The 26,262-nt window shown below is 39.5% G+C and overlaps 1 non-coding gene across 1 annotated transcript; it reads left to right on the forward strand.

The window, feature by feature from the left end:
- The first annotated feature begins 16,390 nt into the window (after nucleotides 1-16,390).
- LOC111751862 (U6 spliceosomal RNA) lies at nucleotides 16,391-16,497 on the forward strand. The gene has a single exon (XR_002786923.1). It is a non-coding gene; the product is annotated as a U6 spliceosomal RNA (small nuclear RNA).
- The last annotated feature ends 9,765 nt before the right edge of the window (nucleotides 16,498-26,262 follow it).

Here is a 26,262-nt window from a genome sequence, read left to right on the forward strand (position 1 = left end):
ACCCTGCCCGGGTTCTTCCAAACTTTCTAGACACTTTCCAGCGGGCTCGGTCAGTCCGGGCTCCTCTGCGGCCCTAGGCCAAAGCCCCCGCCCTCAGGAGAAGCAGCTCAAGCAGGTGTTCTCCTCCCTCGGGGGATTCTTTCGGCAGCTGCAACTTGGAGGCTGAACTTGGAGGTGGCGACTGCTGAGAAATGCAGCCCTTTCTCGTTTCGAACAGCCAGAAACCGCGCAGGGTCTCGGGGCCACGCCTCGGCCGGGGAGCCCCCAGATCCAGCAGGGTACCCGGCCCCGCAGCGCCGCCTCCGCCCCGCCCTTGCTCCTCGGCCCCCGGCTCGCAACGCCCCATCCGAGTCCTGGAGCTCCTCTCAGACGCACAGTGTCCCTGCAAACTGCTCCCGGGTGACCGCCGCGCTTGGGGAAAGAGGCTGCCTGCCAGCCCGGACGCAACTCCCCCTCCTCCGAACAGCGGCCCAGCCCCAGGCGCGTAACAGATGGAACCGCCCGCGCCACCTCGCCAGCTCCTCCCTTAGCGCGCGTCCCACCACCTGGGCACTTGTGCCCTCAGGCCGGCTGAAACTCCAGGGACAAGGTCCGGGGTCCTACCCTCTGTCAGGGATCCCGGAATGTGTAGCATGGGAGGCGGGGAGTGAGGGCACCAAGCTGCAGGAATTGGGGGGTGGGGGCGCATCTGCTTGGGGGCCCTGGCAAGGCTGAGAAGGTGGAAGGTTACCACAAGAGGTCATTCATTAATCAACAAACAATGGAGCCAAATTAGATGATGGAGACGCAAGGTGAAAATTTGTAAAAAAAAAAAAAAAATTAAAGCACAAAACAACAACAACAAAAACTGTCCCAAAAGTGTGTGTGTGTGTGTGTGTGAGAAAGAGATGGTAAAAATTATGATATTTATGAATTGGAAGATCCAGGAATGAAATTTTCTGAAGGAGAAAGGAATAGGAACTCTTTGTGTGTAAAAACATTATAATATTGGCTTGTTTATCCCAAAAAGTATTTTCAAAAACTTATAAATTTGTACTTGGAATTCTATCCTTAAAGTGTTTAGACAGTGCTTTGTACAGAGTCAGTTTTCCAAAAATATTGCTTGGGGAGCTTGAGTCCACATTCGCACCATATTAAAAATAAAAACAAAGTGTAAAATGTTGACTATTCTCTGTCCTTAAAAATAGCAAGATTTTTTTTTTTTTTCCAGCTAGGTCCTTTGAAGAATTATCAGGACTTCAAACTAAGGATTGTATAGGTTGGGGGTGGTGGTGGAGAGAAAACAGAACTAAATGGAAAGAGTAACAAAATTTTCTACAAAGCTGATATTTTACTAATAATAAAAGGACTGAGGGCTATTTAATTACATATGTTTTCCTACCAAAGGCCATCATCCCAGCTTCCTGCTTTTATAAAAGTGTGTATAAATGGTTAATTGCATGTGTGGCAATAATTAAGCATTGCTCAAGCTTTTCTTCCTCCTCTTTTATGTTCTACAGCTGAGTTCTAGCTACCTTCAGATTTCCTAATAAAAGGAAACTTGATAATTCCAAAGGTAGATGGATCCATTAATCTGAGAAAGGATTACTTTGAAGTCACAGTGAAGATCCCAGAAATGACACAGGCTCTTGAAACTGTTTTGTGTAATTGAAGAAATTCTTTTCAATTTACTGACAAGTTCTGGTCTTCTCAATTCAGTAGTATTTTTCTACTACCAAAAATAAGTATTTGCATCAAGAAATGCATTTTTGAAATTCCATCTTTTTTCTGCTAGCTCTAGTCTGATTCAGTCACCTCCTGGAAAACATTTGAAGCAAAGAGTGAAATAAGGAGCAGTCAGCCTCAGATTTTGGGATTTTCAGTATGAGTAAAATCTGTTGTTGCCCCACTGTGTGAGGGAGAAAAGGAGTGGGGAAAGCAATGTAGGTTTGCCATCTTTTTATTTTGTTAAAACATCAAGCACAACATTACAGTAATTTCCATCTACTGTCACCATTGTACTGGAGCCCTGGTGGCATAGTGGTTAAGAGTTTGGCTGCTAACCAAAAGGTTGGCAGTTAGAATCCACCAGGCGCTCCTTGGAAACCCTATGGAGCAGTTCTGCTCTATCTTCTAGGGTCACTATGAGTCAGAATCAACTCGATGGCAATGAGTTTGGTATGGTTTGGTCACCATTGTTTCATAAAAGGGAAGAATTTACTTTAATATTAAAAAGAAAAAAAGGGCATACCGTTAAAGGATTCAAAAAGCATCCAAACCCATTGCTTTTGAGTAAATTCCAACTCATAGCAACCCTATAGGACAGAGTAGAACGGCCACATAAGGTTTCCAAGGAACACCTGGTGGATTCAAACTGCCGAGCTTTTGGTTAGCAGCTATAGCTCTTAACCACTATACCACCAGGGTTTCCATCATAAAAGATAGTCTTTTAAAATGAATAAAATTAAATTCATGAAAAACTCACGTTATGTTGTTGTTGTTGTTAGGTGCTGTTAAGTTTGTTGCAACTCATGCAACCTAGTGTACAACAGAACCAAACACTCTCCAGTCCTGCACCATCCTCACAATCATTGCTAAACTTAAGCGCATTGCATCGTTATAGCCACTGTGTCAATCCATCTCATTGAGGGTCTTCCTCTTTTTTGCTAACTCTCTACCTTATCAAGCATGATGTCGTTCTCCAGGGACTAGTACCTCCTGATAACATGTCCATAGTATGTGAGACGAAGTCTTGCCATCCGCTCTTCCAAGGAACACTCTGGCTGTACTTCTTCCAAAACAGACTTGTTCATTCTTCGGGCAGTCCACAGCATATTCAATATTCTTTGCCAACACCATAATTCAAAGGCATCAATTATTCTTCAGTCTTATGTTATACTTACTTCTATTTTTATTATGGACCTTTTTTAAAGCCATTCCAAATCATGGAACTAAATTTTTAGCAGCTACTGGTATAAATAAATCTAGAGCAACTCACCGTAAATGTGAGACAGTTTGATTTATTAGGAAGAAATACAAGCATATGTTGCCAACATTTGTATTAGCCGAAACCAATTTTGTGCCTGAAATCTCACCATGAAAAAGGGAATCAATGAAAATCTTGGAAAATCTTGGGATACTTAGCAGCATCATCTGTATTTCTATTTAGCCCATTTGCCTGTCCCTATTTTTTTTTTCCAGAAGTTTTGCATTCATTCTCAAATACTGCCAAAGACAGCTAAGTAAAGAGAATATAATTTTTAGTTACAGTTGTTAGTTATAGTGAAATGGACCAAAAAAAGAAAAAGAAAAAACAGTAAAAATTAGTTGTGAGTGAATTTATCATTTAAAGTGAAAAGAAATAAACACATGCATAAAATCTATATATTTCTGTTAGCATTACATTTAATAGGGGACAGCGCAGTATTTTTTAGGTCCCCTTTAGGAAATATAGGAATTTTATGTTTTTAATGTTACTTGAAAATAAAAATATTGTAACTAATTGCAAATCAAGCAAAAGGAAAAAAGCTTGCTTTTTCTTTTTTAATCTACATATGCTTTTCTCAGTGCCTTCCCATTTCTGATTTGACTTTCCTATTTAACCCACTCCCAACCCTCTGTACTCTCAGCTCTGTTGAGGATGAGTTGTTTAGTGAGTTGACCAAAGTAAGACTGAGTAACACTGTATGAGGGACACCAACTCATCTTTATGCTATTGGAACTTAAGGATTTTGTTTATCATCGTAACTTAAGAACTTTGACTCCGTGCAGTCAAATCATTTGTCTGGAAGTCTTCTGATGAAAGTTCACAGAATTTCATTATTCGGGATTATGAGAGGTTTGGATGAGAAGGAAGAGGTTCACACAGGTCCTCAGCGATGCTAGTGTTACTGTCAATACACCACTATGAGTGTTTGCTACAGGCCAAGAAGCCCTGGTACCTAGCTGCAGCTGGGACTTAGGGAACTGGATGGAGGATTTAGATATGTAAGAGGGATGGCCCAACCCCATTGCCATCAAGCTGATTCCTACAGGACAGGGTAGAACTGCCCCATATGGTTTCCAAGGCTGTAAACTTTACAGAAGCAGACTGCCATATCTTTCTCCCCAAGGAATGGCTAGTGGGTTTGAACCACCAACCTTGCAGTTGGTAGCTGAGTGCTTAATCACTGCATCACTAGGGCTCCTAAAGGAGATGGATACCTCTAAAAAGGAGGATGAGAATGTGCTGAATGTAAGATTCACCCACTTTACAATTCTGTACAGGAGCAGGGTCCTGCTCAATTTTTCATCATTGCTTTAGTCTCTGATCGTAGCTTGGTTCTTCATAGGCATCATACAATTTAATGTTTGTATTAATGCGTAATCATTGCCCAGAGTGTTATTCCACACAAGGACTCGTGAAGCAAACTCAACATTAAAGACAAGGAGTGCTGTTAGAGAGCTGGGAGGTATTACCATTACTACACGTGTTGCCTTAGACACATCAAACACTTCTTAAAATATCAAATTTTTATAGCAACAAATGTGACTCTATATTAACAGTCTTGGGAACAAGTATCAAACAAATTAAATATGTAACTATGATTTTTTCCACAAATTACAAATTATGTCCAGAAATCTATGCCAGTCGGGATCTTGCCAAGAAAATATTTTATGCATGTATTTTATTCATGGTCTCTGAAAAGAGCATTCTTATATCCAGGCACTTGTGGTTATGACAATTGCCCCTTGCTCATAACTGGGGACATCGACTATTTGGAGAAGATGTTTATGTAAACAAAGTTCTATCGCTGACTCTGAGTCCTCAGGGCAGCTTCATTTCTATTTTATAAGCCACCTACATGAAGACAAGACTTTTGATCATTAGTGAGATAAATCAAAGGAACTCGTTGGCAACTTTTATTAGGAATTAAAAATGCCCTGAATGTTGCAAAGAGTTGTCTCACGAGGTCTAAGGCTTTGTCTCCATGGGGTAAGAGGGGAGACTGAGAGTTCTGAGGCTCAGAAGGTGTTTCTTTTCTCTTGAGAGAGCCCACAAATTTACATACTTAAAAATTTTTTATTTTATTTTATTTTTTTTTCCATTGACTTGATTATAAAAGTTTATTTCTTGCTAGGTAGGCAGGTGATCCAGGGCTGGTACGACTCTGCAGTCCTCAACCTGTGGATTCAAGGCGGCTGCTCCAACTCACCCTCCCCCCGTTGTCAGGATGGTGAAAGGGCATCCAAGAAGTCATGCCCACTGGTGGTTCTTTGTTTTGGTTTTATTTTTCACAAATGAAAATTTTCCAACATACAGAAAGGTAGTAAGAATAGAATAATGATGACTCCCCCATACACTCATCACCTATATTTAATAATTGTTAATATATTCCTCTATTTGTTTCATCTATTTTGTTTTCCTGAGGTAGCTTAAGTAAATGGAAGATGTGGCATTTCTCCTGTAAATATCCAGGACATTTCCCTATCTAATTACAATACCATGATCACATTTGATAAAATTAAAAGTCTTTAATCTAATCTAATTTTTAATACTTAGTCCGTATTTAATTATCCCAAAATATCTTTCAGGGTATGTTTGGTCAAACCAGAATCAATTTGGGTCAAAAGTATGTTGTGTCTTTTAATAGAAAAGACTTAAGATTCAGGTTAAACACTTTTGTCAAGAATGCTTCATAGGCAATGCTATGTACTCCATGCTGCATTACATTGGGACAAATATAATATCTGATTAATGCAAATAAGACACATCACTACTGACAATGATAAAACTAACCACAGGTTTCATATGATGATGTCAGGTTATGCTTTTTCCTTTGCAATGTGGTGCTTTTCGAGTACAGCAAGCGGTATTTTGGTCACCTGTAATTATCCAGTTTCTTTCACTCAATAGTGTAGTGTTAGAATCCACTAATGGTTCTTTGGAGTGCAGTGATTAAGAGCTTGGCTGCTAACCAAAAGGTTGGCAGCTCATTCCACCAGCTGCTCCTTGAAAACCTCATGGGGCAGGTCTACCTTGTCCTATAGGGTTGCCATCAGTGGGGATTGACTCAACAGCAGTGGGTTTTTTTTTTTTTTTTTGTAATGGTTCTTTAAGAAGACTTGGTGGTACGACAGTTAAGAGCTCCTCTGCTAACCTAAAGTTGGTGGTTCGAACCCACCCATTGCTCTGGAGAAGAAAGACCTGGCGATCAGCTTCTGTAAAGATTACAGCCAAGAAAATCCTGTGGGGCAGTTCTGCTCTGTCACATGGGGTCTCTCTGAGTCGGAAATTGACTCAACAGCACCCAAGCACGATGACAATGGTTCTTTGCATGAACAACTTACTCAACAGGATTGAAAAATGATGATTCTTTAATTCTATCATTCCTTCAACATTACTATCAGATATTTTTCTGTAAAGAAGAGCTTTCTTTTATTGTGTAGAGCTGTATTCTGAAATAGAGTTTGTACAAAAAAGGAAGGATAAATGCTTAATTCTTTCCCTTTAATAACCAAATTTCAAAAAAAGAATCTGTGTAATAACCACTTCTATTGTTGACAAATATGTTTTGTTTCTTAGCTAAATTTTGTATTTTAAATATGTAAGATATTATCACGGTTTAGAAATTAGAACTCTATAAAAACACATACTCTATAAATCTTGTTTTCAGCTCTATCCCCTCTCCTCATGGTGCATTTATAGTAATAATTTTTGTTTTTAGTTCATCATTCCAATGTTTCTTTCTGCAAATATATTATTCTCTGCTTTATTTTATAAAATGTAGCTTACTGTATACATTGAATATACCTTGCTTTTTTCACTTAATGCATCCTGCTGTTCATAACCTATTGATATGTAGAGATCTTCCTCATTTTGTGTTATGGTTGCATATACTCTATTGTGTGGTGATACCAGAACTTATTCAACTAGCTCACTACTGATGTACATTTAAACTTGTTCAACCTTTTGCCATTGCAGATAGTGTTACAGTGAATGAGTCTGTGAACACGTCTATCATATTTTTGCAGGCATAACTTTTTTGCAGGCATAGCACTATTTTTTTTTTTTTTTAACTTTAGGATAGCTTCCTAGAAATGGGATTGCTAAGTCAAAGAGTAAACACATCTGTGATTTTGCTGGATACAATGTCCCCTCTGTATGGTTGTATTATTGCTATGCCCACCACCAATGTATGAGAGTGATGGGAAGTAAAAATAAGTTCCTAATAACACTACTTTTCATTAAATTTGAAATACCAGGGACTGTATACAATGTTCCCACAAACATGTACAAGTTAATTTATATTGTCTATGGTAAAGTTTGGTTCTTCTAATGTCTTCTAATATCATTATTAAAGTGTTTCATGACTATTGAACCTGTTTTATTTGACATGAAATTAAAGTGTATAATTCAAAATCTTATTTTTATGATACTGAATACAGCAGGTTAGGAAAACAAATTTAAAACAAAAGCTAAACTAAACTAACAGATCTTTTCAGAAATGAGAAATATGACAACAGCATGGTCTCAAAATCTGGACCACACACATTAAAGAGATACTTTTCCAAAGAACAGGAATGTGCGTTCTGATTTGTTACAGGAGGCACACCCAACATTTGGCTCATTTAACTACCTGATATAATATCAGGGGAAACCTAGCAGCTAGAGAAAAGGAATTTCTGATGCATACCAACAGGAAAAACTTGTCCATTCTTGAAAACTGGCTTCTGAACCAAAGAAAGATTCTAGAAGACCTAACCTGGAACTTTTTTGATGTGGCAATGTCATTAATAGAGTTACAAATTTGGTAATAGCGTCTTTTGCCAATGAAAGACACCTAAAAACATCCAGAGAAAACCTACGACCCCTTCACAGCTATGGTCTCCAAGAAGCAGAGTTAAGATGAGATTCCTGTTCCAACAAACTGAGAACCAGAACAAACATGGTAACTGACACTCTCTTCTAGAAAACAGAGTACAAGGGGCACTGAAGCAATAACATTCTGGAAGAAACTTGGACCAGGGAACTTACCTGGGAGAGGGTAGAAGCACAGTTGGACCTGGCTTCTCTCATCTGGCCAGCAGTGCCTCTCACAACTCAGGATCATTTTTGACAAGGCTCTACCAAAAAAACCAAACCCGGTGCCATCGAGTCAATTCCAACTCATAGCGACCCTATAGGACAGAGAAGAACTGCCCCATAGAGTTTCCAAGGAGTGCCTGGCAGATTTGAACTGCCGACCCTTTGGTTGGCAGCCATAGCAATTAACCACTAAGCCACCAGGGTTTTAGAGGGAATTTAATTAACTAAGTCCTTTTTTTCCAGGGAAGCTTAGGTCAGACACTCTACTTGTGTCCTGACATAAAACCACTGGACCACCAGGAATATTAAGTACACAGAATCTGATTGTCAGGGTCATGTGGTGATACCTACCTGACATAATGGCCGACATTGTACAGAATATAATTATCTAGGCCAGGTAGATCTGCTCTTGTGTCTAAGCACCCTGGGATCTGATCTCAGTGAGTTTGCATATTGGTCTTCTCATTCATATTGGTTAAGTTTGTCCAGTTCAAGCCACTGCTATGAACCATCCTCAGTCACGAACACGTAGATCTTTCTATTTTCTGGCTTCCAAGATCACATGATCTAAGACTCTCAAAGCCCAAACCCACTGCCATCGGGTCAAATCAAACTCATAGGGTTTACAAGGCTGTAACTCTCTACAGAAGCAGACTGCCACATCTTTCTCCTGCAGAGCCACTGGTGGTTTCGAACTGCTGACCTTTCGATTAGCAGTAGATTACTTTAACCACTGTGCCACCTAAGACTAAAGAATCCGAATTCATATTCTTCTCTTGATGGGCTCTTTTCAGTAATTTTAGGTACTTATGTGCTTTTTCTGGAAACCCTGGAGGCACAGTGGTTAAGAGCTATGGCTGCTCATTAAAAGGTCGAGAGTTCGAATCCACCAGGTGCTCCTTGGAAACCCTACTCTGTCCTTTAGGGTTGCTATGAGTCGAAATCCACTTGATGGCAATGTTTTTTTTTTTTTTTTTAATATATATATATACTTTTCTACAGTATCCCACTTCTGCTCTGATAGCAAATGCAAAGAAAAGTATAAGCTGAGGTGTATGTCCAGTGCTATATCACTAGTGTATCACTTACTTCTTTGGGACAAAACTACCACACTCTAATTCTCTCCAGGCATTTAATCCAGGCACATTCCTCATTATAACAGCTTTTGCCCCCTCCTCTCACTTCCATTGTGGTTATTCCAAAAGTAGACTAAGATTTAGAGAAACTTCATTCCAAATAAAAGGGCTTAGGGCAAGTAAACCATAGATACAAAACCATGGCCAGCAAGGAATACATTCTTAACGTCTAAAACATGACAAGGAGCATTGGCAGAGGTAAACTAAAGCTCTCATCTCTCCATGTTAACTCCACTTGGACCTTTCATTACATAAAGAACAGATTCTTTTGCTAATTCTCCGAGACAAGCTAGTACCAGAAAAACTTCTGCCTAAGCTTCTTTTTCCTTCTCCCAAGCCTTGAACCCTAGCCACCATCATTCCCTCCTATCGTTTTCCTACAGGATCTCACCTGGTTGCATCTCTCTCTTCAGAGTAAAGGACTGAACTATGTGGTTACTTACACAACCACAATGGTCAGTTGTAGTAACTGGTGGAATGAGAGGAATGAGGGCCAATCTTTTCCTTCTAACACAGGATGGTGAGCACAGGGACAAGTATAATCAGGCAGAAGATGTAGGGCCAGGCTGGGGCCCCATTCACCAACATGGAAACTTTTCCTACAGCGGAAATTTTTTCTTCTCGGGCACAAGGCTTGATATATTTATTTTCTCACACTGGATTAGGAAAAGGGTGGGGTAAGTCTACAGCTTAATGAAGGTTCATTATGGAGCTAGAATGTGGGATGGATTCACAAGTTCTCAGGAGGATTTTTTTTTAACTAAAAAAAACAAACCCGTTGCCGTCAAGTCGATTCCAACTCATAGCAACCCTATAAGACTAGTAGAACTGTCCTATAGAGCTTCCAAGGAGTGCCTGGTGGATTCAAACTGCCATTCTCCTGGTTAGCAGCTGTAGCTCTTAACCACTACACAACCACAGTTTCCTTTTTTTTTCCTTAAAGGCTCTTAATTATTTGATAATGCATTTGAGGGTTATAAGACAGGTTCAACAGGTTTTGGAAGATAGAATAAAAGGACTGGAATATAAAAATTAATTCTTCGTAGCTTATTGCTAAAAAAAAAAATTTTTTTTTTTTTTTATTGCTAGGAATTATGACTTATTCAAAAGTGTCAGGCTGAGGCTAACCCACCCACTTACTGTCTCACTTGCTTCAGCAGGCAGCTCCTCTTCTACTTTTAGCAAAGCCCAGGCACTGGGTCAGTAGATTGATTTCTGATATGCTATTATGAGCTGTTTGGCTTCTGGGGAGATTTGGATTGCAGGAGATTTTACAGAAAATTTTATGCAGGTTCACTAGACTAAAAATAGAGATTCATCGATATCCTGTATTTAAGTATGGGTCTAGATACGCCAGCATCTATTTCTGAGGCATTCACAGTAGCGTATGGATTTTTTTTTTTTTTAGTGATATCACAAGGTAAATAATTCAGAATTAGGGTATATATGTATGTATATTTTTTCAATGTCTATAGTAAGAAATCTTATTATTAATCAAAGTTAAGTGTTCTTTAAGTGACTCCGTATCTCATAGATACCCCTTTTTAAACAGCTTTATTGTTGTATAACTGATATACAAAAAACAGCACACATTTAAAGTGTATAATTTAACAAGTTTTTACATATGTCTATGCTTAAAGAAAGTGGAAACCCTTGTGGCATAGTGGCTAAGAGCTACGGCTGCTAACCAAAAGGTCAGCAGTTCAAATCCACCAGGCGCTCCTTGGAAACTCTGTGGGGCAGTTTTACTCTATCCTATAGGGTCTCTATGAGTCAGAATCGACTCAATGGCAATGAGTTTGGTTTGGGTTTTTATACCTATGAAATCATCACCACGATTAAAATAATTAACATATCCATCATCCTTAAGATCTCCTCAAACCAGTTTGTCATCCCTCCCTCCTGCCACTCCCCACCATACCTGCCCCACCCTGTCCCCAAGCAAGTACTAATAGTGCTTTCCTTTACTGTAGATTAGTCTGCATTTTCTATAATTGTATATAAATGCATCCTACAGGGTTCACTCTTTTTGCGTGTCTGACTTCTTTCACTCAACGTAATTACTTAGAATTTCATCCCTGTTGTATGTAGAAACAGTTTAGCTTTTTCTTGTTGAGTAGGATACCACTGAATGGATATATCACAATTATTTTTCCATTTACCTTTTGATGAACATTTGTTTCCAATTTTTGACTATTATATATAAAGCTGCTATGACCTTTAGTGTCCAAATCTTTGCATGGGAGTATGCTTTTAATTCTCTTGTGGAAATACGTAGGAGTAGAATGGCTGGGCCGTATGGTAGGGATAGATTTAACTTTTTACAAAATTCCCAAAATGTTCTCCAAAGTGCTTGGGTGATTTTATACTCTCACCAGCAGTGAATAAGAGTTTCAGTTGCTCCACAGGCTCACCAACTTTTGGCATGTTAAATCTTTTACATATGGTCTCCATTTTTCTTTACTTGTAATGTCTTTGTCTGGTTTTGGTATTAGGGTAATACAGGACTCACAGAATGAGTTGGGGAGTATTCTTTCCTCTTCAATTTTATGGAAGAGTTTATGTTGAATTGATATTATTTTCCTTAAATGTTTGGAAGAATTCAGTAATGAAGTGATTTTGATCTAGATTTTTCTTTGTTGGAAGTTTTGTAACTACATATTCAATGTCTTTTAAAGATATAGGGTTATTTAGGTTATCTGTTTCTCCTCAGATTTCTTTGTTGTTGTTAGGTGCTGTCAAGCTGGTTCCGACTCATAGCGACCCTATGTACAACAGAATGAAACACTGCCCTGTCCTGTGCCATATTCACAATCGTTGTTATGCTTGAGCCCATTGTTGTAGCCACTGTGTCAATCCATCTTGTTGAGGGTCTTCCACTTTTTTGCTGACCCTCTACCAAGCATGATATCCTTCTCCAGGGACAGATCCCACCCGAAAACAAGTCAATTCCTCACACCTGCTTATGAAGAACTGATGGTCTGTTTCATAGTAGGATGGTGGCCTTGTTTTGACTGACTATATTGAGCTTTTCCATCATCTCTTTGTAAAGCAGTAGTCGAATTGATTCTTGCGTTTTCCATTATATGAGGTCCACGTGTATAATCTGCCACTTATGTTGTTGAAAAAAGGTATTTGCAATGAAGAAGTTGTTATTCTTGCAAAATTCTATCAAGCAATATCTGGCATCATTTCTATCACCAAGGCTATATTTTCCAACTACTGATCCTTCTTATTTGTTTCCAACTGTTGCATTCCAATCACAAGTCATTATCAATGCATCTTGGTTGCATGTTTGATTAATTTCAGACTGCAGAAGTGATAAAAATATTCAGTTTCCTCATCTTTGGCATTAGGGGTTGGTACGAAAATTTGAATAATAGTCACACTTAACTGGTCTTCCTGGTCGGCTGATGGATACCATCTCCTATCACTGACAGCGTTGTACTTCAGGATAGATCTTGAGATGTTCTTTTTGACAAAGAATGAGACGCCATTCCTCTTCAATTTGTCATTTCCAGCATAGTAGACCATATGATCATCTGATTCAAAATGGCCAATAGCAGTCCATTTCAGCTCACTAGGATAACAATGTTTATGTGTTCCATTTCATTTTTTGACAACATCCAATTCTCCTAGATTAGTGCTTTGTACATTCCACATTCTGATTTTAATGGATGTTTGCAGCTATTTCTTCTCATTTTGAGTTGCACCACAACAGCAAATGAAGATCCTGAACATCCATTCTTCTTTGCGGAGGCCACTCTTCCCTAGGCATATTTTGAATGCCTTCCAACCTGAGGGGTTCATCTTTCCACACTATACCAGACAATGTTCTGCTGTTATTCATAAGGTTTTCATTGGCCAGTTTTTTCAGAAGTAGATCACCAGGTCCTTCTTCCTACTCTCAGTCTGGAAGCTCCACTGAAACCTATCCACCATGGGTGACCCTGCTAGTATTTAAAATACTGGTGGCATTGCTTCCAGCGTCACAGCAACACGCGAGGCATCATAATATGACAAACTGGCAAATGTGTGGTGGTACTTTTGCATTAGTTTCTAATAAATATGATCTATTCTTGCCTTCTTGTCATCTGGTCCAGCACTCACAAACTACCAGTGAGGAAAAGCAGATGTGGGAAAGCTGGTCAGCCATAGCCACACAGGTAATTAATCACCTGAAGTAATTCTAAAGTTAACATATGACTCTTCTGAAAATAGAAATTATTCCACTTTTCATCTCTTGAGACTCTAAATCTGCTTAGACTCTGGGCTTACCATTCTTAATAAGGCAGAACTTAGAATTATAAACAACTGATAAAATGTTAAAATGAATAAAGCCATTGCCATCAAGTTGATTTTGACTCATAATGACCAAATAGGACAGAGTAGAACTGACCTATACGGTTTCCAATGAGCAGCTTTTGGATTATAACTGTTGACCTTTTGGTTGGCAGCCTTAACCCCTCTCTTAACCAATCTCTTAACCACTTTACCACTAGGCTTCCATTAAAATGATTAAAATATTAAAATCTTTAAATTGTTTTAACTGTGGTAACCCTTCGATTATTCATTTTCCTTATTCATTGGTCAGCTTTGGCATGCAAAACAATGAATCAGGAAGGCTGAAGAAGAATTGATGCCTTTGAATTAAGGGGTTGGTGAAGAATATTGAATGCACCATGGACTCCCATAAGAGTGAACAAATCTGTCTTGGAAGAAGTACAGCCATCATGTTCCTTAGAAGCAAAGATGGCAAGATTTCATCTCACGTACTTTGGACATTGTCTTAATCATCTAGTGTTGCTAAAACAGAAATACCACAAGTGGATGACTTTAACAAAGAGAAATTTATTCTTTCACATGCTAGAAGTTCAAATTCAGGGTGCCAGCTCCAGGGAAGGGCTTTCTCTCTGTGTCAGTTCTAAAGGAAGATCCTTGTCAACAATTTTTCTCTGGTCTGGGAGCTTCTCAGTGCAGGAACCCCAAGTCCAAAAGATGCATTCTGCTCCCAGTGCTGTTTTCTTGGTGGTATGAGGTTCCCCTGTCTCTATGCTCACCTCTCACTTTTATATTTCCAAAGAGATTGACTCAATATACACCTAATCTTTTAGACTGTGTGCTTCCTGATTAACATGACTGCCTCTAATCCTGCCTTATTAACATCGTAGAGGTAGGATATATAGCACATATGAAAATCACATCAGATGACAAAATGGTGGACAATCACACAATACTGGGAATCGTGGCCTAGTCAAAATGACACACATTTTGGGGGACACATTCCTTTTTATGGTAGAATAATACCCCATTTAATGTATATGCCACATTTTATCTGTTGATGGGCACTTGGGTTTTTTCTACCTTTTGACTATTGTGAATAATTCTGCAAGAGACATTGGTATACAAATATCTGTTTGAGCTTAACATATCTTTTGGGGGGACACAATTCAACCCATAACAGTAATAGTTAAAAAAAAAATTTTTTTTTAAACCACCCTTCCAAAGGACTATACACTTCATTCAGAGATTAGAGACTGGGGGAAACTTCTGTTTTACATGGCAGTGGCCTTAGGGAGGAGACAAATCCTGGTCATGAGCAACAAGTAAGGGTAGTAGAACTGGAATATATGAGTGGCTCTTGGGATCCTATAAGAAAGGTATTTAGGAGCTGATGTAGAACCAAGACATTTTGAGGCCCCCTCATCCTTTTCCTATTGTCCTTAGCCTGAGTCTGACGTAGCTAGAACTCTTTATCCAGGTCACAGCAATGATTGCTAGTGATTGTTGAGAGTGTGTTAGAAAGAGAACATGATTCCATCTTTCTCAAGTTGTAATTCTTTATGCATTTTCCCAGTGAGAGCTTGGAGCACAGTGTTGATGTCTACAGTGTTATCAGTCCTATGTTCAGAAATATTGTATATTAGGTAGGCTACATTTATCATATTTTTTGAATAGGAGATAGTTTCCTTTTTCAAAGACTCACAAACTTCTAATAACTTGGTAATTTCCTCTAATATTTCTAAGTTGAAGTGGGGACTGATGAAAAGCCACATGAACAACAAAAGAAGTATCTCTCAATATAAACATATGAATAGGAAGTAGAATCTGTGTTGAAATTGCTTAGTCACTTTTTTTTCCATAGTGCAGAAACTCCTTCTAAAAGCTTATAAAATATAATTCGACACTTGCACAAATTGCAATAATATCAATACTTTTAACATGGCTATCTTCTGTGATTATTCATTTTCAGGTCTCCCTAAAGCGCAGTTACCATGAACTTGAAGATACTGAGAGCCAGTCTGTATTTTTCTTTTTTGTGGAGGACATTCTCATGACATTTCTACTAGAATTTTCCTGTGTGCCATGCTACGGGAATCTCTTCTCCGCAATAGAGGGTGCGTTAAACTGTGAAATTTACCTGCCGATTAAGTTCTGAACTCATACTTGCTTGGTGTGGGATGGTTCACAGGACAGACAGCTACAAAAGGAATCATCACCCAAATTCAAATCTATTTTCTACCATAGGTCACTAGACTGTGAACTTCTTGAGGGTTGTTAGTGTTGTTCTTAGTTGCCATCAATTCAATTCTAACTCATGGAGGACCCATGTGTGCAAAGTAGAACTACTCCATAAGGTTTTCAAGGCTGTGACCTTTCAGAAGCAGATCACCAGGCCTCTCTTCTGAGTTGCCTCTGTTGGGTTTGAACCACCAACCTTTCAGCTAGTAGTCAAGCACTTAACCCTTTGCACCACCCAGGGACTCCTCTTGAGGGTAAGAATGTCATTTCTTTAACTGTGTTCCCAGATTGAGCATAGACATTAACATACAACTGAGAACACAGCATTCTTGAATGCAGGAGCCACATTTCTCTGTAACATTTCTTAAGCACTTACTATGAACCTGGCACTGTTTTTATGAGTTTTCCATGCTTTACTAATTTAATCTTCACGAGATCCCTATGATGTGAGTGTTATCACTATCTCTATTTTGAAGATGAGAAACTCAAAAAGATCAAATAATTGTTCAAAATCACACAGCTCATAAGAGGGCAAGCTGGGATACTAACCTACATAGTCTGATGCTAGAGTCCATACTCTCAATTACTGAGCTCGACTGCTCTCTTGATGTCAAAGTTTGTTGAAAGGAATGAGGATCACAAAGGATATTACTAGAGGCTTAAAAAAAAAAAAAAAATCATAAGCATGCTCGCTTCGGCGGCACATATAGCGAAACTGGAATGATACAGAGAACATTAGCACGGCCCCTGGGCAAGAATGATACGCAAATTTGTGAAGTGTTGCATATTTCTGTATATTCTCAACAACGGCAAAATAAAATTATATTAAAAAAATCAAAATAAGAATAAAGGTAAAATTATAAAATCCCTCAATAGAGTGCTATTTTCTTTGCCATAGCAGCCATTCTCCCTCTCTGCCTCTCTGTAGCGAAACCCTTCAAGGCTGGCAGTATGAGTATGAGTTTCAGCTAGATTAGGGTCTGTTTCAGATAGGCCATGTTAAGAATGGCAATGCCTATCTTGAGGCCATCAGACCTCACCTCTAAAATCTTAATGTCAAAGTTTTAGAGTAACTATGAGACATATAAACACACAGTGTTTTCGAGAGAATCCTCAAATTGTCCTCCACTATCACCAATGGGGAAACCCTGATGGTGTAGTGGTTAGGTGCTGGGGCTACTAACCGAAACGTCGGCAGTTCGAATCCACCAGGCACTCCTTGGAAACCTATGGGGCAGTTCTACTCTGTCCGTATAGGGTCGCTATGAGTCAGAAACGACTCCAAGGAAACAGATTTGGTTTTTGGTTTTTTTCTCACCAAGGGGGAAACCCTGGTGGTGCAGTGGTTAAGTGCTACTACAGCTGCTAACCAAAGGGTTGGCAGTTCATATCTGCAAAGCACTCCTTGGAAACTCTGTAGCGCAGTTCTACTCCGTCCTATAGGGTCACTATGAGTCAGAATCAACTCGACGGCAATGGGATTGGTTTGGTATTTGTTTATAAGCAAGGGACTAGGAGCCCTAGTGGCTCAGTGGTTAAGCCCTTGACTGCTAACAGAAAGGTGGGCTGTTCCAACCTACCAGCCACTTCATGGGCAAAAGATGTGGCAGTCTGCTTCCATGAAGATTACAGCCTTGGAAACCCTATGGGGCAATTCTACTCTGCTCTATGGGGTTGCTGTGAGTCAGAATTGACCACACAGTAAAAGGTTTTTGTTTTGTTTTGTTTTGTTTCTTTTATCACCAAGGGACAGAATTCTTATTAATTACAGGAAAGTAACTAATAAAAAACGAAGTATCCTGTTTACCACACATAGGGTGCATAAAAATTTACCCTGAGATAAGAATGGCTTAGGCTTTCCTCAATAAAATCATGGTAAATCTATTTTTAAGATCCTGAAAGCTAGTAAAGAAAGTTATCACACACTATGAGACTCATTCCTTTCATAACCTAGTGATTGAATGGAAGCATATTATAATGGTTTGCTCCTGACTATAACTGTAAGGTTGGTGGTTCGAACACACACAGAGGTACAGTGGAAAAAAGGTGATCTGCTTGCATAAAGATTACAGCCAAAAAAACCCCTATGGTTTACTCTATAACACATGGGGAAGGCATAAGTCAAAATCAATTTGATGGCAATGAGTTTTTTCATTTTGCTTTGTTTTTCGTCCTCAACACAAACTGTGACTCTAGTACTTTTGGTCTCATTAGTGTTTCTTTCCACTTTTTTTTTTTAATAACATCTTTTAATTATCCCCCATGTAAAAAATGTCATATATAATATCTTCAGAAAGAAAGGCCTGTCAGTGGAAATGGAATAAGGTCTGAGACTTGGAAGGAATTCTCAGTTTGGTCCAACTAAAATGTTTGAGGTTTATGGATCCCGAGAGAAAATTTGTCTTCATCCACACAAATGTCATTGAGACTGTGGGATGTCAGTGTTTTCTTTAAGGTAAACACTAGCATGCTTTTGCATAGACAGGCTGCCCAAGCCCTGCCTATGGAGAACTACAGGTTTAATTTGGACTTCTTTCAGTGTTTACCAAAATAACCATGATTTTAGCAAACGGTGTTTTTGCTTCATTTACTTTCACAGTCCTTTCAACTTGTTGAAATTTGATGGCAAAAAGAATGAACCTATTAGAGGTGATCACAAACGGCCATTAGAGATGATCACGAAAGTTGCTATGATTCAGAACCAACTTGACGGCACCTAACAACAACAACATCCTGAGAGATAAAAGAAAAATAATATTTGCCCTCATCCACACAGGCACTTACATATTGAGTTTGGAAATATGTTTCATTAATCTTAAAGGAATCACTGTCATTGTTTTTAATAGTAGGAAACAGTCCTTCTTTAAATTGTACTACAGTAAAGGATTACAGCTAATCCCAGGATATTTAATAAGATTGCCATAAACAGAAAACCGGCTGGTTCACACATTGGACAGCTTCAGTGCAATGTCACATAATCCTGCCATTAGGGATAGACTCATCATAGTAGAAATAATTCCTCTAGGAAATGGGTCATATTTAGGCACTACGATTTTAACAGCATATCTGACATGGAGGTGGAAAGTATTATGAAAGCAAGGGAAAGGGCAAATTGGGTATAAAATGGCTTCCTTTCCAGCATGCCATTGTTGTCTGCTTCAGATCAAAGTAAAATACTATATAGTATTATTGTGGCAATAATGACATAAACACAAGTCTAAAAAAAAATGGTAAAACTAATGCCAAAAAGGAAAAAAACAAAGAAACACTACAAGTGAAATATCTCCTTTTTTGTAATGGGCTGAATGGTGACCTCCAAAAAGATATGTTCATATCTTCCATGTCCTTCCTAATCCCAGGAATCTGTGAATGTAGGCTTATTTGGAAAAGGGATCTTTGTAGATATAATTAAGCTAAGGATCTTGAAATGAGTGGATCATCCCGGATCATCTGCGTGGCTCCAGATCCACTGACAAGTGTCTTTATAAGAAACCCACAGAGGAGAAGATACACACAAATACAGAGGAAAAGGCAGTGTGAAGATGGAGGCAGAGATTGGAGTGATGTGGTCACAAGCCAAGGAAGCCAACCAACTATCAAAAGTTAGAAGAGTTATGGAACAGATTCACCCCTAGAGCCTCTGGAGGAAGTGCAGCCCTTCTAACACTTTGACTTGGGGCTTCTGGCCTCCAGAACTTTTTTTGAAGTGGATGGGGCCTCCAGAACTATGAGAAAATAAAGTTTTATTCTTTTAAGCCACCAGATTTGTACTAATTGTCATGGCTGCCCTAAGAAACAAAAACACTTTCCAAAAAATATATATACATAACAAATATATTCACTATATAGTTTCTAGTAAACAAATCTTAACAACTTGAAATGTATTATAATTCTGTAATGTTTGGCAAATATACCTGAGGGCCTCAAGTTCTGGTCACCGTTTCTTCCTAGAGGATCCAAAACCAAAAGCCAAACCCAGTGCCGTCAATGCCGTCAAGTCGATTCCGACTCGTAGTGACCCTATATATTCTCATGAATAATAGAATCACAGGGCAAGAGGACATTGAGAATTTCTATGACTCTTTCTCCTGCTTCCATCAGGTTTCCCACCTTCACACCAGATACCTGTTAAAACTGTAGTGCCCAAATATGACCCATTTCCTAAAGGAGATTTTTCTACTATGACGAGCCTATCCCTAATGGAAGGATTATGTGAAGTTGCACTAAAGCTGTTTAATGTGTAAGCCAACTGGTTTTCTGTCTATGGCAAACTTATTAAATATCCTGGGATTAGTTATAGTCCTTCACTTTAGTGCAATTTCAACAAGGACTATTTCTTACTAATGATGACAATGATTCCTTTAGGATTAATGAGAAAAATGCATTTTCGAAATCTCAGTCTGTAAGTTCCTATATGGCAAGGATAAGATGGCAAATATTATTTTTCTTTTCTTTTATCTCTCAGGATGTTTTTGTTGTTAGGTGCTATCAAGTCCATTCCGATTCATAATGACCCTATGTATAACAGAACAAAATGTTGCCTTGTCCTGTGCTATCCTCACAATCATTGCTACACTAGAGCATACTGTTGAAGCCACTGTGTCAATCCATTTCATTGATGGTATGCCTCTCTTTTGCTGATCCTCTACTTTACCAAGCATGATGTCCTTCTCCAGGAATTGGTCCCTCCTGATAACATGTCCAAAGTAAGTGAGATACATAAAAAGACCGGACTTAATGGTCTGACTGAGATTGGAAGTCATGACCCCCAAACCCTCTGTTAGACCAAGACTGGAACCATTCCTGAAGCCAACTCTTCAGACAGGGATTGAACTGGACTATAAGACAGAAAATGATACTGGTGAGGAGTGAACTTCTTGGCTCAAGTAGACACGGGAGACTATCTGGGCAACTCCTGCCTAGAGATGAGATGAGAAGGCAGAGGGTGACAGAAGCTAGTTGAATGGACATGGGGAATACAGGGTGGAGAGGAGGAGTGTGCTGTCACATTAGGGGGAGAGCAGCTAGGGATACATAGCAAGGTGTGTATAAGTTTTTGTATGACAGACTGACTTGATTTGTATACTTGCACTTAAAACACAATAAAAGAAAAAGTAAATGAGACAAAATCTCGCTATCTGCAGTGCAATGACTTGCTTAATATGGCTCCTTCTAGCTCTAGTCTTTGTGACTCATACTCAGTGATTAGTGGGACTATGAAAATAAATTATATGGAACCCTATTGAAGGGATTGGTCAATTTTGGCATCCTGCTAGGCTTAAAATGAGCCATCCCAGAGGTGGGAGGAGAGGATCTCACCACCACCAAGGAAGAAGAGCCAGGAGTGGAGTGTGTCTTTAAACCCAGGGTCCCTGCACCTAGAAGTTCCTAGAACCAGGAGACCAAAAGAGAGAGAGCTGTAATACCGAAGACAGAGAGAAATCGCGGCAGCAAAGGTGGAAGATAGTGTGGTGAGCTCCCCAGGCTTACGGTTTGGAAAAAGCAGAGTGCCTTCAAGGAGTAGGCTTGCTGATGGAGTAGGGTGTCTCAGGGCACTTGGTGGGGCTAGGTTTGCTGGCACACTGAGCTAGAGCTGAGCACCTTTGACTGAGTCTTACTGGTGGAGTAGGATGTCTTGGGACACTTATCCGCAGAACTAAAAGAGCTTTGTAACACTTGCCTGAGCGGGGGAGAGGCTGAGGGCCCAGAGAGAGGCTTGCCTGTGGGAATGGCTGAGAAAAGGCTGCCCTGATTGAAGAACTGTATCTCTGAGATTTCCTGAATCTAAATTGTAACCTGTTACTTCCCTAATAAACCCCATAACCGTGAGTATTGTGTGTGAGTTCTGTGTGGCCATTGCAATGAATTATCAAACTAAGCAGATAAGTAGAAAGTGGAAGGAATGGTTGGTATGAGAATTGCTAAAAAGTTTGGAGGGTGGAGACACGTCTGACCTCTGCCTCATAGGAATCAGTCTGTACTTCTTCCAAGGCGAATCTTTTAGGATAGATTGGCTTTTGCAGATCCCAAGTTATCCCAAATCACCCATTCCTCAGATATGATACAAATGAGAAGGATACTTAAAGCAAACTCCTAAACAATGTATTTGTGAAAGAAGATTAGTGTTAGAATTCCAGGGACCTGTTCTTGATAACCCAAGATGGATTTCTGTACAGGAACTGACTGGGGGGTCGATTCAGGTAATTCATTTTCTCTAAAAGTACAGAGATGAGGAAGGATAGAACTGGAGACGTTCTTAGAAATAATGGTATCATGCGCCTTCTGAAAATTATATTCAACATGTCGTGCATAAGCCTAAACTTAAACCATAATCTTTCCACATATCATGTTTGCTGAGGTCCCAGCCACGTGATTGCCTCTTGGGGTGATCATTATATAATAAAGTTCTTTCTATTTCAGTATCTTTCCTTTTGTGATAAGTTTAGTCAAGTACTACTCACAGCAATGACCACCCCATAAGGAACACTATTCTTATTTTCAGTTGATACAGACCATTAATAGTTTGAATAAGCTGTGTTTAAAAAGGATTCACTGGGAACAGCCAACTCTTTTCTGTTTCACAGTGTAGTTTTCAAACAGGAATTCAAATATTTGAGAGGCTCACAGGGTAGTTTTTCAACAGAAGCTAGTCTGTTTGTTCTTTTCTTCTTTGTTCTTAGGCACAATCTTCTTCATTAGCTGATAAGTGTCATCTCTTGATCTTTGTTTTCACTATCTGGAAGCCACTATGTCTTTTCCAGACTCTTATAGACTTTGATCTCTTTTTCTCTCCTTCAATTAAAATTATACCATGCCAAAGCCGAGAGTGGTACTGAGAGTGGGTCTAGAGTAACAAAATCTTAAGGATGAGTTTTCTGAATTGATTCTCAAATCTAGCTAGATTTAAAGGCACTAATGACTGTTCCGCTGCTGAAAGTGAAGAGGACTTGAAGCACTTACTAATGAAGATCGAAGACCACAGCCTTCAGTATGGATTGCACCTCAACATAAAGAAAACAAAAATCGTCACAACTGGACCAATGAGCAACATCATGATAAATGGAGAAAAGATTGAAGTTGTCAAGGATTTCATTTTACTTGGATCCACAATCAACAGCTGTGGAAGAAGCAGTCAAGAAATCAAAAGATGCATTGCATTGGGCAAATCTGAAGGAAGAAGTCCAAGCTGCTCTGAAGGCACTGGCGAAAAACAAGGCTCCAGGAATTGATGGGATATCAATTGAGATGTTTCAACAAACAGATGCAGCACTGGAGGTGCTCACTCATCTATGCCAAGAAATATGGAAGACAGCTTCCTGGCCAACTGACTGGAAGAGACCCATATTTATGCCTATTCCCAAGAAAGGTGATCCAACCAAATGTGGAAATTACAGAACAATATCATTAATATCACATGCAAGCAAAATTTTGCTGAAGATCATTCAAAAACGGCTGCAGCAGTATTTCGAAAGAGAATTGCCAGAAATTCAGGCTGGATTCAGAAGAGGACGTGGAACCAGGGATACCATTGCTGAGGTCAGATGGATCCTGGCTAAAAGCAGAGAATACCAGAAGGATGTTTACCTGTGTTTTATTGGCTATGCAAAGGCATTCGACTGTATGGATCATAACGAACTATGGATAACGCTGCGAAGAATGGAAATTCCAAAACACTTAATTGTGCTCATGAGGAACCTTTACATAGATCAAGAGGCAGTTGTTCAGACAGAACAAGGGGATACTGATTGGTTTAAAATCAGGAAAGATGTGTGTCAGGGTTGTATTCTTTCACCATACTTATTTAATCTGTATGCTGAACAAATAATACGAGAAGCTGGACTATATGAAGAAGAATGGGGCATCAAGATTGGAGAAAGACTCATTAACAACCTGCATTATGCAAATGACACAACCTTGCTTGCTGAAAGTGAAGAGGACTTGAAGCACTTCCTAATGAAGATCAAAGACCACAGCCTTCAGTATGGATTACACCTCAACATAAAGCAAAAATCCTCACAACTGGACCAAAGAGCAACAACATCATGATAAACAGAGAAAAGATTGAAGTTGTCAAGGATTTCTTTTTACTTGGACCCACAATCAACAGCCATGGAAGCAGCAGTCAAGAAATCAAAAGATGCATTGCATTGGGTAAATCTGCTGCAAAGGACCTCTTCAAAGTGTTGAAGAGCAAAGACATCACCCTGAAGACTAGGGTGCGCCTGACCCAAGCCATGGTATTTTCAATCACAGCATATGTATGTGAAAGCTGGACAATGAATAAAGAAGACCGAAGAAGAGTTGATGCCTTTGAATTGTGGTGTTGGCGAAGAATATTGAATATACCACGAACTGCCAAAAGAACAAACAAATCTGTCTTGGAAGAAGTGTGGCCAGAATGCTCCTTAGAGTCAAGGATAGCGAGACTGCATCTTACATGCTATGGACATGTTGACAGGAGGGATCAATCCCTGGAGAAGGACATCATGCTTGGCAGAGTACAGGGTCAGCGGAAAAGAGGAAGACCATCAACGAGGTGGATTGACACAGTGGCTGCAACAATGAGGTCAAGCATAACAAAGATTGTAAGGATGGCGCAGGACCAGACAGTGTTTCATTCTGCTGTGCATAGGGTCCCTATGAGTTGGAACCTACTCAATGGCACCTGACAACAACAACAACTGCTGTTTCTAGTTGTAAAGAGGGCAGTATCGTGTGATGTGGCAATAAAAATACACAAAATATCACCACCATTGGATCAAATATTTGTGAGAGACAAGGCTTTGGGCGATTGTGTATTTGATATTTTTCAACATTTTTGTCAAACTGAGAAGTATAATGAAGCTGGCTGGTTGGTCTTACTTTTGCTAGACATAGTAGAGAAAGAAGAGGATGAGCTCAGGGCTTCAGAGTCCCAGCTCAAGTGCCTCATAAAAGACCTGAAGGTTGTTATTTGTGTCCTGAAAGAAAGCCTTATTTCTTGTAGTAACAGCTGATATTGCTGAAAACCAAACCCAGAGTCTTATCCTAAGAGTGGCTGAATTACAGTGCCAACTGAAGCAGAGTCAAAGCAGTAGTCAGAATAGCCTGACTTGCATGGACTTATGACATTGGCTACTTAGTCATGGTGTCCCTATGAGTGAAATAGATGGGAAACCTACTAAATATTTACTTGATCTGTACAAGAGGAAGAATTCTAGGTCAAGTGAACTTGAATCACCAAAATACAGAACTCATATTAAGACATTTGCTGCATTACTGCTTTATTGGGAATAAGTCTCTTTTCTTTTTTTCTAAAGCCAAAAACAACCAAACTGTTTGCAATTGAGTCGATTCAGACTGATAGCAACCCTATAGGACAGAGTAGAACCGCCCCATATGTTTTCCAAGGAGCAGCTGGTGAATTCAAACTGCCAAACTTTTAGTTAGCAGCCAAATGCCTAACCACTGCACCAAGAGGTTAAACAAAAGGCAACCTTGTCTCTCCCCTTTATAATGTTTTTCACAGGAGAAAAATGAGGACATTTGAGTAACATTGTGCTGCTGGGGTATATGAGGGTACTAGAAGTTCTTAATGAAAATAGGCATGGGCTGTATTACTCACCCTCAGTCATCTCCCATTCCACCTAACCCAGGCCTGGTGAATGCAAACCTGAAGAGCTTCCCCAGGATGCTCATCTTTCTAAGAGTTTCCTAGTGAATTCCCACCCATCTTCTATTGGTATGACAGCAAATGGTTTGAGCAGAAATGGTTTGGTGGTGCTTTGGGTAACATTTAGCTCATTCCTTCCCTTAAAGTCACCAGCAGGGTTACTGACTAGGATCTATTCAAAACACATTACCAGACAAAGTCATGTGCATTGAATAGACAAAAACAAATAGGCAACTAATATCTTGTGTATACAAGAAGACACTGCAAGTCAACAAATATAAGACTAAAATTACAGTTCAAAAATGATCCAATGTTAGAAACATTGAAAACTGAAAAGACTAGAAAACACGTGAAAAGATTTTCAAATTTATTTGTAATAAAAAAAACCAACTAAAAATCAATATGATAAAATGTTACATTTACTAGACTGGTAAAATTTAAAATGATGACTAGGGCAAAAAAAACTGGTTGAGGTACAAGGATATAGGAGCTTGCGTGTACTCCAGCAGGTGTCTTTACTGGACAGCTCTCTTAGGCTGGGTTCTCTAAAGAAGCAAAACCAGTAAAGCATATAAATATATAGAGAGTTATATCAAGGAAATTGCTTATATGATTGTAGAGGCTGAAACATCCCAAGTTTGTGGGTCAGTATGGAGGCTTCTCCTGATTTCATGTAGCGGCAGGGGCCGGCAAACCCAAAATCAGCAGATCATAGAGCAGGGCTCTTGCTCTCAGGCTGTGAAGATTGATGAATCCCAAGATTGGCAGGCAAGACCACAAGTAAGCTAAGCTGCTAGCTCAAGTCCCAAGAACTGGCGGTCAGATGAACAGGAGCCAGCTGCAGGATCTGGTACAAGCAAAAAGTCCACGAGCCTTGCCAGAATGTCCACTTATATTTGATTCAG

The sequence above is a fragment of the Loxodonta africana genome, chromosome 2 (assembly GCF_030014295.1).
Source record: "Loxodonta africana isolate mLoxAfr1 chromosome 2, mLoxAfr1.hap2, whole genome shotgun sequence".
Taxonomy (NCBI): domain Eukaryota; kingdom Metazoa; phylum Chordata; class Mammalia; order Proboscidea; family Elephantidae; genus Loxodonta; species Loxodonta africana.